The sequence below is a fragment of the Myodes glareolus genome, chromosome 3 (assembly GCF_982192425.1).
Source record: "Myodes glareolus chromosome 3, mMyoGla1.1, whole genome shotgun sequence".
Taxonomy (NCBI): domain Eukaryota; kingdom Metazoa; phylum Chordata; class Mammalia; order Rodentia; family Cricetidae; genus Myodes; species Myodes glareolus.
Genome location: NC_142028.1, coordinates 82088469 through 82101783, shown reverse-complemented (window position 1 = coordinate 82101783; position 13315 = coordinate 82088469). Strand labels below are relative to the sequence as shown.

Genomic DNA, 13315 nt, shown 5'->3' with positions numbered 1-13315 from the left:
GAAAATGTCCCATAGACTTGCTTTGGGGCCAATCTGATGGAGGTACATTCCTCAGTTGTGTTCCCCTTTCCCAAAAGACAAAATAAAAACCAAGAACAAAACACAGAAAATTAACCAGTACAGTCCTCATGTCCCAAACACTTCTCAATAGCACTATCAGATAGGGACAAAATCGTCGGTACATAAGCCTTTGTGGAGACACTTCATATGTATACTTTAACAGAGAGGCAAACGCTTGTCTAAAGTAAGAAAGTCAGAAAAGATGCAGAACCAGGCATTCGCATGTATTGTCTGTGCATTGTATATGTGCCTGGCGCCCCCACCCCCAGAGGTCAAAAGATGGCGTTGAATTCCCTGGAACTGGACCTATATATAGATAGTTGTGAGCTGCCAAGTGGATGCTGGGAGCAGAACCTGTGTCCTCTACAACAGCAGCAAGCACTGCTTAAGTGACTGCTGGGCCATTCTCCAGCCTCTCTTTAATCTTTCTGTTTTTGTTTTGTTTTGTCTTTCGAGTCAAACCCTGTTACACAAGGTTTCACTGCGGAACAACTGTGGTTGTTCTGGAACTAGCTTTGTAGACCAGGCTGAGATCTGTCTGCTTCCGCCTTCGGAGTGTTTGGGATTAAAGGCACGCGCCACCCCTGCCCTGCTCCTCTCTAAATCTTTTTTTTTTCTTTTTTCCTTTTTGTACAGCACACGCTTTATAAGGAACAGAAGAGCCCTTTTCCCCACATTGTATTCAGTTCGGTAGAGTGCAGATTCTGGTGCTCTTGCTCACAGTCCTCATTGGAGACGCTTCAAGCTTTGCCACTTAGCACATTCTCCAGGGCTCTGGTTACCTCATCAGCACTCAGGTTGCTGGCCAAAAGCGTGGCAGGCCCAGAGCTTGAGCTGTACCTCCAAACATTAGCAGGTTGGAATGGGCAGGCCAGGGTACGCCTTCTTCAGCGCCACATAACCTTGCTGGATGCAATCCCTCACACTCTAGCTGCCCGGTGAACGCTGGCATTAAGCCGATGTGAATTTCACGTAGCCCCAGCTTCTTACCGATCACTCGACTAGAGGCAGCAGCTGCCATCTTTACTCCTCTCTAAATCTTAAGCGCTTCTTTTCTATGAAATAATGGCTCCCATTTAAAGCAGGGAGATTAAATAGGATTGTGACTGTGAACTGGTACCAATGGAAAATATGCCACTTTATTATTAATGATAACAATAATTATACAGATTACTTGTTGAACACCTTCACATACTAGACATCATGAAAGACATTTTTTAAAGTTAATTTTAAATTAAAACAGTTTTAGATTTACAGAAAACTGAGCTAAGAGTAGTACAGAGTTCTTGGTAGAACCAGAACTATCCCTGATATTAAGTCAGACATTGCTATGGCATGTTATCACAATTAATGAAGCAGTATGTATATTAATAAAAAGTAGAAAGTATGCTTGTGCTTTGTTGTATTTTTTTGCCTAATGTCCTTTTCTGTCCCATTAAAAACTGGCTCAGTATCTTACAAAATTATATTGTTTTCCTGGGCTTCTTGGGTGTGAATATCTTCTTGGGTTTTTTTGTTTGTTTGTTTGTTTTGCCCAGTGATTAATTAAATTACTGCTTGGCCAATCATTTAAGTGTATTGCTAGCTAGCTCTTACATCTAGAATTAACCTATTTTTTCTATATTTTATATGTTACCACAAGGCTCATTGCCTACCGGCAAGGTTCCAGCTGGCAGCTCACATCTTTCCCCTCTGGTTGCTACATGGTGTCTCTTTGACTCCACCTACTCTCTCTCCTCTCTCTCTCTCTCTCTCTCTCTCTCTCTCTCTCTCTCTCTCTCTCTCTATATATATATATATATATATATATATATATATACATATATATATGTATACACACACACACACACACACACACACACACACACACACACACACACATCTTCCAGCCTGGATATATTCTGTTAAGCCATTGGCTGAAAGCAGCTTCTTTATTAACCAACAAAAGCAACACATCTACATAAGGACTTCTCACACCAATCACCAGTCAGGTATTGTGGTAGTTTGAATGTAATTGGCCCCCATAATCTCAGAGGGACTGGCACTATTAGGAGGTGTGGCTTTGTTGAAGTAGGCATGGCCTTATTGGAGGACACGTGTCACTGTAGGGGCTGGCTTTGAGGATTCCTATGCTTGGGATACCATCCAGTGTCTCAGTCGACTTCCTGCTGCCAGTAAGATATAGGACTCTCAGCTACTTCTCCAGTACCACATCTGCTGGCACGCTGCTATGCTCCTCTTCATGATGATAATGGACTGAACCTCTGAAACTATAAGCAAGCCCATCCACCAATTAGGTGTTTTCCTTGTAAGAGTTGCCATGGTTATGGTGTCTCTTTATAGTCAATAGAAACCTTAACAAAGACAAGTCTCATTTAAAACTTATATGAGAATTTGTCTAATTATTTTGTCATGACTAGACAGAGTTCAAGGGATGCTAGAGAAAGATCCTAAGTTTGAAGTCCCATTCTTATCACATCACTGATGACTCTTGGTGCTGATAGCAAGCACCAGCCTGAAGACATGCCTATCAGCCTTTCCTGCCTTAAGGTCTTTGCTCTTTCAACATTGCCTATGGTCTTTGGAACAAAGTCACCATGTGTAAGGAGTGTGAAATTAAGCTCCCCTTCCTGTAAGGTGTCCTCTACATCACATATTTGGAATTCTGATCGAGAGACTGTCTGTTCCCTGTTATTTACCTACTCATCTATTTATATCAATTTAGACTCAGACACTTATTTTTGGCGTAGGTTTGAAACCTAATACTATTGTATTTATCTTATTGCTCAAGTTGTTCCACTGTTGGTCATTGTCAATTCTTTCAGTCAGTCTGTGTGTTCTTTTGACCAAGTCCACCAGAGTCTGTGTTTCTCTATGTTCAATAATTTCTTATCTTGTGATTCTGTGGCACAATCTAGACTCATCTGCTACGTTTGTCGGTCCAGTCCTAGAATGAGTCACTTGTCCAAGAAGCCCTGGACCGGAGACCTGCTCACGTATGTGTTCACACAGGCTTTTGTTCGACCTGGTCCTGCAGCCATTCAGTCCCAAAGAAACACACAGAGCTTACATTAATTATAAACTGGTTGGCCTATTAGCTCAAGCTTCTTATTAACTCCTTATAACTTACATTAACCCCTAATTCTTGTCTGTGTTAGCCACATGACTTGGTACCTTTCATCAGTGAGGCATTCTCATCTTGCTTCCTCTGTGTCTGGATGGCGACTGCAGACTGAGCCCTTCCTGTTCTGGTTACCCCCACTACCTGCCTGACTACTGACCAGTCAGCATTAAACCAGTACAAGTGACAAATCTTTACAGAGTACAAGATCATTGTCCCACAGCACTTGTGTGCTCAATGTTGCTCAGATATCTTTTGGCGAGGAACTCTTAGCAGAGAAAACAAAGGAATACACACATCCTAACCCATGCACAGACACATATCTGTAAATGTTTCAATATGTGACCATCTGTACCTACTTCTAAGTTAAATATGTGTTCTTACTTGTATCCCCAATTAACCCACTACTGTATGGGTCAGTCTAGCCTGGACCCCTAGATAAAGGAACTTTATATACATAGCTTTACTTCATTCTATGGGATATCTATATTTTGGGTTGGAGATTTTACTTTTTTTTTTCAAAGACACTGTCATTTAGAGGTGAAACTAGAATCTCTTTTGCAGATCTTCCTTCATTTGATTTCTATTTTTTCCTACTTTGTAAACATTCTGTACTGTGTTCAGAGACATATTTGCACCGAGACGGAAGAGTGTTTACAAGTTAAAATGCGATGGAGGCTTGTGTGTATTTCTGTCACTGTTGCCTCTGTACCATGACTGTCCTGGGAGCTGGAGAAGGGAGTCACCGCACCACTACCACACTGGGAGCTGGAGAAGGGTGCCCACCACACCCTATCACACTGTGGGAGTTGAAGAAGGGTGCACTGCTACCACACCGGAAGCTGGCAGAGGGGATGTTTATTCCAGTGGTTTTCTCTTGGGTGACAGGAGTAGCAAATGCTGATACAGCTGAAGTAGATAGAGTTTCTGTACAGAATTTAATTATCCTGGAGAATTACTTACAAGAGATAAGGGTGGTGCAGTTGCCACCTCTTGGTAACAGCAGGAGAAAATTCAGTCTCCACGCAGAGGAGACTATGTATATAGACCTGAACAAAGCCAGTAAGCAGACTCTGATTTCTTGAAGAGTTTAGAAGTAGAAGAAACCAATAAAATTATGTAGTCAGCACAGAAAAATGCCACCCAACCCCCAATGGGTTATTCAATAGCAAGTGGTCAGCTCTAAAAATGTAAACACGGCAACATTAAATGGATATAGCAGGCTATAATTATACATTTGTATGTATGTATGCATGTAACTGTAATAATTAAAGAAAAAGTAAAAAAGAGATGGTGGCAAGGTAGGGTGGGTCTGGGAACAGTTAGGGGACAGTTAGGGGGTATGGAATAAATATGGTCAAAATACATTTTATGAAGTTCCCAAATTTCATACATAAATAAAAAGATTGCATTTTTTTAGAAAGAAAGAAAATTGATGCTCAGTTTATAATTAATACCATTGACAAAGCAATACATTTATGGAAAATCAGTGAAAGAGACATTTGACCAGAGAGTCAAGCCTGAGAGAGGAAGGTGTCAGTGAGAGAGAGTCTATTGTGGCTACAAGCGCGCGGCTTTAGGCGTGGATCCCTGACTGACGTCAGTATGTGATGACCACTCACCGCTAATTCACGCCACATCCACTCGGGTTCTAGTGATAGTGATCCTGAAGTCCTTCTCTGTAGATGTTTCTCAGATTCGTTCTTGGCATCTGGACGTTACAGAGAGGGATTCTGATACTCGGGCTTCGAGTCTGTCGGCATGGAAGCGCTCACAGAGGTTACTGTAGCAGCCGACTTCCATCCAAACAGCTGCAACACATCTGGCTGCAGCATCTGCTTTGTGACACGAGGGCATCTGCCCTCCGTGACAGGCATCCTAAACTATTGGGAGAATCCAGTAACAGGTCATTTTGTCCCCTCAGACCAGCTCCTCTCTTTCTGATGTAAAATTCTGTCATTGTGCTCACTGTAGGACTAGAGAATATTTGTCGGTCTGAAGTTTGAACTAAAATATGGAAAACAGGCAAGCTTTTAGAAATGTACCGAGTATGTGGATATCTCAAAAGAAAATTTCACTCTCCATATGAGAATGACTACCTATTTGTCAAATTTGAATGGCCTTGGGAGAAACTTTATAGGGGTTTCATGACCGAACCATATAATAATTTTTTTTAGAAATTCTTACTGGAGAACAAGTGAGCTACAACCCCAGAAGCTTCATAAGAAAACAGTTAAGTTTCACACAGTTTTAACTTCCTAATTACACTTATTTATTTTTATGCATGTATATATGTGTGTGCACGCACACACACACACACACACACACACACACACACACACATACACACCACAGTTCACATGTGGAGGTCTGAAGACAACTTGTGGGAATTGGTTCTCACCTTTCATCCTGTGGGTCCCAGGAATTGAACTCCAGTTATCAGGATTGGCAGCATGTGCCTTCACCTGCTAAGCCACCTCACCAGCCCTTCACACAGTTTAGAAGACACATCAAGTCCATGCAAACAGCAGGCAAAAGAAAGATGAATGCCTTGGTAGACGAAACGTCTAGGAGAAAATTCTTCATATAGCTGGCACTCCAAGAAAAATAACCATGTTTGCAGGTGTTACATTCTGTATATATTTCAAGAAAGGGTGATAATTAGCATTTCCAGCAGAACAGCATACTTCCTACTTAGCTGAGATAATTGAATCTAACAGTCACACATACAAAAAACAGGCCCAGTAAGGCATCCCTTCCCAGGGTTTGAGAGTGTGCCATTCCACACACATTCTAAATTTAATTTTGTTTTCGTAAGGTTTATCATTTTAAATTATTTTTATGTGTGTGAGTCTGTAGGTCTGCATGTGACAGTAGACACCCACAGAGGCCAGGAGTGTCGGGTCTCCCTGAGCTGGAATTGTAGGTTGTTGTGAGCTGCCTGATATGGGATGGAACTCTGATTTTCTGAAAGAGCAGCCAACACGCTCAGTCACTGAGCCATCTCTCTAGCCTCATTGGCACATTGTCAGAGAGGCATGAAGGATTCACCACCGTGGAATTCTCCACTTCTACTAGGCATTTAGGTAAGGGCATGGCACTTTTACTTAAAAAGCCCTCTTGCTCCATCTTGTCTTTCAGACTAGCCTGAACTGGTCCAGGGGATGTGATGCCCTCTTCTAGCCCTGCCGGCACTGCATGCGCATGGGACACACAAGCACACATGAAGGCAAAACACCCATATCCATTATTTTGGAGACAGGGTCTGTCTACATAGCTCTAGCTGTCCTGGAACTCTCTCTGTAGACCAGGCCAGCCTCAAACTCACAAAGATATGCCTGTCTCTACTTCCCAAGTGCTGGAATTAAAAGTGTATACCATCCTGCCCTTTTAAGTTAAGAAAAAAAGGAAGAAAAGAAAAAGCACATACTGAGTAAAAAATGACAAAGCGTGGAAGGGGGAGGTGGAAGCAGTACTACTTCGGGGAGACAAAGGGCATACCAAAGCCTCCTGTTCACAATAGGTCATCTTGTTGAAATCCTGAATTAAAGTTTGGAGATTTTGAAGTGACAATATTTTGATGTCATGCACACTCCACTAAGGACCAAACTATTTTCTGGAGGTCACTATTAATTGCAACTCACCTCACTAGCCTACTAAAAAACTACTTAAATTTCTCTTGTGTTTTATAAATGCTCCATAATTTCTTCTTAAATTTATAAAGACTAGTAAGCGCTATGCTTTGTTGATGACTGAGATAGGATCTCACTTTGTTGTCCAGGCTAGCCTTGAGCTCATGATCCTCCCACCTCCACTTCCCAAGTACAGGAATTACAGTTGTGCGTCTGTATGCCCTATTGAATGCTTTTTCCTCATGTGTAAGTGTGTGCAATATATGCATTATGTATATATGTCTGATGTGTGCAATTTCTCACTTGCTGTCTGCCTTATTCAATATACATATAGCTAGAGAGCTAGCCCATGTGGCTAGCCTAGCTGTCTTATGCAGGGATTTCCCTGTCTCCATCTTCCTAGTGCTAGAGTGAGAAGCAGGATCCACCTGCCCTGCCTTCACACGGGTGCTGGGGATCTGAACTCTGGTCCTCACACTTGCCTGGTGTATTCGTTACTTTTCTGTTGCTGTGATAAAATACCGTGATCAAAATAACTTGTAGAAGACAAGGTTATTTTGGTTTATGATTCCAGATGGAGCACCTATACTGTCAGGAACAGCATGACAAGGCATGACAAGTCAGCATGCGCAGGAAGCCGGCTAGTTACATTTTCATCCTCACATAGAAAGGAGAGAGAGAACAAGAAGTCACGTGATTCTATAAACCCTCAACGTCCACCTCCAATGACTACTTCTTCCAGCAAAGTGTCACTCCAAAAAGTTCCATAACATCTCCAAGCAGGGCCACCAGCTGGGGACCAAGTGTTCAAACACATGAGTGTAATTTCTGTTCACAGCATTACCCTTGGCAAGAACTTCTACCACAGAGCTACCTTCCCATCCCATTCGTAAGTGCAAGTGCATTAAAAAAAGTAATTTGTACCTCTGATTAAAATTTTACTTAAACAGTTAAAAATTGGAACCATGCTGTGTCCACAAAACATTATGACCTCTTCGTTCTTTGAAAGGGGTAGGGAGCTGGTGGCTCAACACTTGGGAGACACTGAATGTACATAAATTTCCTCTTTTAAATCTGTGTTTGCTTATTAAGGTAATTGAGAAAGCCTTCAACAAGCTTCGGTTCAACTTCTGAGTTTCTCTTCTGGCATGCTCACTTCTTTCCATTAAAATGCTATTAGTTTTGCATGGGTCTATGTTTGAAATGCATCGTTTTGCTTACCTGGTAAAACAGAGGAGAGGCTCAGTTCATTCTTTCTGTTTCCAGAGCCGAACTAGAGCCTACAACATGTCAGTTATTCAGTTAATACTTGTTAAGTAAGGAGATGTATATTTCCTGGGTGTCCATCAACATTCGGTATAGAACATTGAGAAAGTAAACTTAATCATTACCCTTGTGTAGCTTTCTGTGTGCGAGGGGAGGATAACCTTGTTTAAGCAAAAAATTAAATTATAGGTAAGAGTTGGGAATCGGTGACTCTTTAGAGTTATGGAAGCAAACAGAAAGTTCAGGCAGGGAATAAAGGAAAAAAGAAGGAGGCAATGTTGCTCTCAAAGGCAAGCAGCCAGCACTCTGGAGCATTCACACGACAATCAGTAATTAAGTAGGGTCTGGATAGTTCAGGCATCACCTGCGTTCAGATCACACAGTGAAGCAGTTTATATTAACTAAAGCTGGTGACGTAACCAGAAGGGTTTATGAGAGTTTATAAGGGGGTCGCTTACAGAGATGTGGAGGTGTGTGAAGATTTTCAAATCCAAACAGGTCTGAAGCCGAATAGTAGAGAGTTCTTAGCATGTGTGAGGTCTTGGGTTTAGTACCTCTCACCAAAAACTAAAGATCAAAGACAGCCAATAGCTGTTAATGTCCTGTAGCCCTGACACACAGGCATGGCTAACATTAATTGCACTTAAGTAACTAGGTTGTGAGAAGATAGCACAAGCCACATGCATGTAATTGACATTCATGTAAGCAAAACTGAAGTCAGCGCTCCTGTCTGTATGGTCAGCCTGTGTTACAAACCTCACATACAGTGGGTGGCATTGCAGATAGTCGGAGGCAGATCATACATGTGTACTAAAAGCATAAGAAGCACGCCACAGACATTCTTTCTTGAACAGCAGTAATAATTTCTGTTTAAGTATAAGGAACCTTTCTGTTTTAAAGAGTTATATTTCTGAAATATAACAAAACAATAAATAAATAAATATAAACAATATTATAAAAATAAACAATAAATACAACAAAACAAAGTTGTTGTAGTTAAGCAGTCAGGGTAATTTTAAGGTTACTTTTTTTTCTTGAGATAGGGCTTCTCTGTGTAACTGCTGTTCGTGGCTGTCCTGGAACTCACTCTGTAGACCAGGCTGGTCTCAAACTCACAGAGATCTGCCTGTCTCTGCCTCACAAGTGCTGGAATTAAAGGCGTGCACCACCACTGATATTTTTAACTGATACCTAAAAGTACAAAATTATAAATGCTAATGGGATATTTGTGGTGTTTATTTAAATGTGTAGATTCTGTATTGTTTGGTTTAGGGTGAACATACCTGTCTCCTCAAACATTTCCTTATGGTGAAAAAATTTAATATCTTTTCTCCTAGTCTTCTAAAACAGCTCACTATCATTAGCTACAGTCACCCTGCTACAGTGCCCCCAGACACCCTGCTGCAGTGCCCCCAGAGACCCTGCTACAGTGCCCCCAGACACCCTGCTACAGTGCCCCCAGACACCCTGCTACAGCGCCCCCAGACACTCTTGCTCCTTTCTCTGACTAAGAACTCACTGATCAATTTTCCCTATGCCCCCTCTTCCCATCTCGAGCTTCAGGTGACGACCACTCTACTCTTCACGCTGGGATCAATTTTTAGCCCCCAGAGGTCAGCGAGATCATGTGGCACTTGCCTTCTGTGTCAGGTTTATTTCAATTAACGTGATGACCTCACTTGCATCTGCATCAAGTCAGGGCGATTTTTATAAGACTAGGAACTCTGGCCTATATTTATGTGTTCCAAATGAAGAAAATTATTCTCCTGGGATCTAGTGATGAAACCAGAGAAATCAGCAATAAGTTGAACGGAAATTTAAAACTATATTTGAACAAAGGTGTAAATCAGGTCTTGTTCTATGTTTTAAAAGCACTAGTAGTGGGTTTCAAAACATCTTAGAAAAAATAATTATTTCGAAGAATTTTTTATAAATTTGCATATACCAGTCCATTGTTCTATTCCATGTGAAAAATATTTACTAAGAATCTAACTTTTTTAAAAAAATGAAGTAATTTTAGTTGTTAAAAATACCCATGAGAAAAGATTTTTATTGATTGCATAAAGTAGGTTAGATTTGAAAATATGCTTCCCATGAATGTATTCTAGAGCATTAAATGCACTAAACACTGGACTTGCTTCTCACCTTCCCTACCTCATTCCATATATGTATAGAAGTATTTTGTATTTCTAAGAGAATCTAAGCAATTAAACAATAATGCTACTGCATTATAGAGCACGTCTGTTGTTTCTTTCTGGTATCTATTCATATAGGCACTTTGGGTTATATTGTCTCAGTGCCTGAAGCTGAGCAGGACTCATGCTCAGCCAGACAAAGCCACAGTGGTTATTTAAGAGATCGTGGCACCTTGGATTAGAACTAGAGATGCTCAGTAATGAAAGTAAGAAGTCATCTGATTCTTAATACATATATGTGTAATCTATGAATACATAAAATACAGTCTACTTTCATGATGCAATCAGCAGTATTTGCTATTATAGATATAACAGAAAGAGCACACACATGCACACATACACACATATGCATGCACGCATGCATGAGTAGTAAAAAGGTTGATAATCCTGAGCAACATGTGGATGGTAGGTTAATTAAGTGAGACAAGAAATGCAGCAGATGAAACAGGTTTTATGGAATAAAAATTGAAAATTCAGCTTAGGACATCAATTTTTGATGCCTGTTAGAGGCACAATAAGAAACGTCAAATAAAGAGCTGTCCAAAAGAGTTTAAGAAGCACCTACAATTCCTTGGGGTCGATTTCTAGTAGTAGAGTTGCTGGGTCAAAGGTTGTGTGCATGTTTACAGTGTTGTCCCAGAGCCAGCTGGCTAGGACGGAGGGCGCAACAAATTGAACAGCAATGGAGTGTGCAGCCGTCTGAAGGGAAGCAGTCAGTTGGGAATTAAATGCAGCTTGGGCTAAGAGCTACCTAAGTGATCTTTTACTATGAAAGAGATCCAATCTCCTCTTATTTTTTAAAAATTAAAAAACAGTATGTATGGGTATCATGGTTTGGAAAGATTTTTCCCACTATTAAGATAATCATGTGGCTGTATTCATATGTTTTGTTAATGTAGTGAGTTAAAGTGATTGACTATTGAATGTTAAACCAGCCATTGACTTTTGTGTAAATTTCACTTGCTCAAACTATGAGCAAGTATATTGCTGACATATATGCTTTTCAAAACAGGGCCTCAAGATGTAGCCCGGACTGATCTTCAGTTCACAGTCTGCCTCAGTCCCTATCTCTCTTCCTCTCTCTCGCTGTCTAAGACTATGTAGCCCTTGCTGTCCTGGAACTCACTATGTAGACCAGACTGGCCTAGAACTCACAGAGATCCACCTGCCTCTGCCTGCTGGGATTAAAGGCATGCGCCATCACAACTAGCTTTGCCTTAGTCTCTCAAGGAATTGTCCACCATAACAGGCTTAATATTACTGATATTCTATTTACTAATACAATACTTCATTTAAAGTAATGCTTTTGGAAGTATTATTTCTTTAAAGTTAAGTAGTTCTACTGATTACTTCTCTCTTTGTTCTGCTAAAGTCCCTGGCTGGCTACAGCAACTTAGAGGCGTCCCTGTTTAGGGGAATACAGCCCACTACAGCAGAGAAAACATGGTGGCAGGTGCTTTCCTGGCAGAGGAGTGTGCAGTGGAACACTGTATCTATGTCTCAATGAATATGAAGCAGAGATAAGACAGGAAGTGAGTCAGGCTATAAGGCCCTCCCTGAGTGACCTACTTCCTCCAGGCAGGCCCTACTTCCTGAAGGTTCCACAGCTTCTTCCAGACAGAATCATCATCTGGGACTAAGTGAAATACTGTAGGGGACACCGCATCCAAACTATGTGTGCTAGTTTGCTTTCTGTTACAATTTTGGGAGGAGAGAGTTTATTTCATTTTACAGGTAACAGTCCGTCACTGAGGGAAGCCAGGGCCGGAGCTTGAAGCAGGAACCACAGAGGAAAACTGCTTACTGGCTTACTTTCGTTATGTAGAGGCCACCTGACCAAGCATGACACTGTCCACAGCAGACTAGCCCTTCCTGTGTCAGTTACCAGCTGAGAACCCCACACACAGACGTGTCCATAGGCCAACCCAATGGGGCAATTCTTCAGTTGTGGTTCTCTCTTCTCAAGGGTGTCAAACTGATAACTAAAGCTTACTCTGATGCCATTCCACTAACGAAGTCATGTGTAGCTAGTTCTTTGCCAGAATATTTTAAAATACAAATTCAATTTATTTAATAGCTATTCAGCAGCTTAGATTTTTTTTGAAACTTCCTCTTGATTCAGTTTCGACAATTTTTCTTTCAAAAATCAAGTTAAGAGCCGGGTGATGGTGCTGTATGCCTTTAATCCCAGTACTTGGGAAGCAGAAGCAGGTAGATCTCTGAATTTGAGGCCACCCTGGTCTACAAGTGAGTTCCAGGACAGCCAGAGAAACCCTATCTCAAAAAAAAGAAAAAAGAAAAAAAGAAAAGAAAAAGAGAAAGAACGAAAGGAAGGAAGGAAGGAAGGGAGGGAGGAAGGAAGGAAGGAAGGAAAGAAGGAAAAGAAAGAAACTTGTTCTTTTCTTTAGGAAGAATTTATTATTGCCAAGTCTATATTTTCCTTTGAATATCTATAATGATAAATCTCTAAGCATTTCCACCCTGTAGCTGGGGATGAAACTCAGGACCTTTTTCATGCTTGGCAAGATCTATCCCCTCCCCTGCCTTCCAGATCCTATTTTAATCTATAACAGTTCTGGGCTTTTTCTTTGACAACCCTTTTTTTGTAAAGAATTTGGTCAATTGTTTCATCGACTGTCTCACCATCTGTGTTTATCTGATGGCCTTCTCAAGATTACATTATACATTCTTGGTAAGACTATTTCACAAGTGACACTGTGCACTTCCCACTGTGTCACATCAAGAAGCACATGCCAGCAGTCCCAGCAGCTCAGGAACTAGGGCAGGAAGATGGCTTGAGACCAAGAGTCCCAGGCCAGCCTGGGTGACATAGTGAGACTCTGCCTGAAAAGACAAAAATAAAACAAGCACATACACAAAGCAGCTCATCATGATGATGCTTAGCTTGGCTAGTTATAAGGTGGTATTAAAAAGATCACACCATTGTTTGTTTGCTTCTTTGTTGTATAGTGGTCTCGCCATGCAGCCTTAGCTGACCTGAGACTCTACATAGAGTGGGCTGACCTAGAACTCACAGAGAT

The 13315-nt window shown here is 41.2% G+C and overlaps 1 pseudogene; it reads right to left on the bottom strand.

Moving 5' to 3' along the window:
* Positions 1–800: 800 nt before the first annotated feature.
* On the bottom strand, positions 801–1081 carry LOC125412278 (NADH dehydrogenase [ubiquinone] 1 alpha subcomplex subunit 2 pseudogene; annotated as a pseudogene).
* Positions 1082–13315: the final 12234 nt, after the last annotated feature.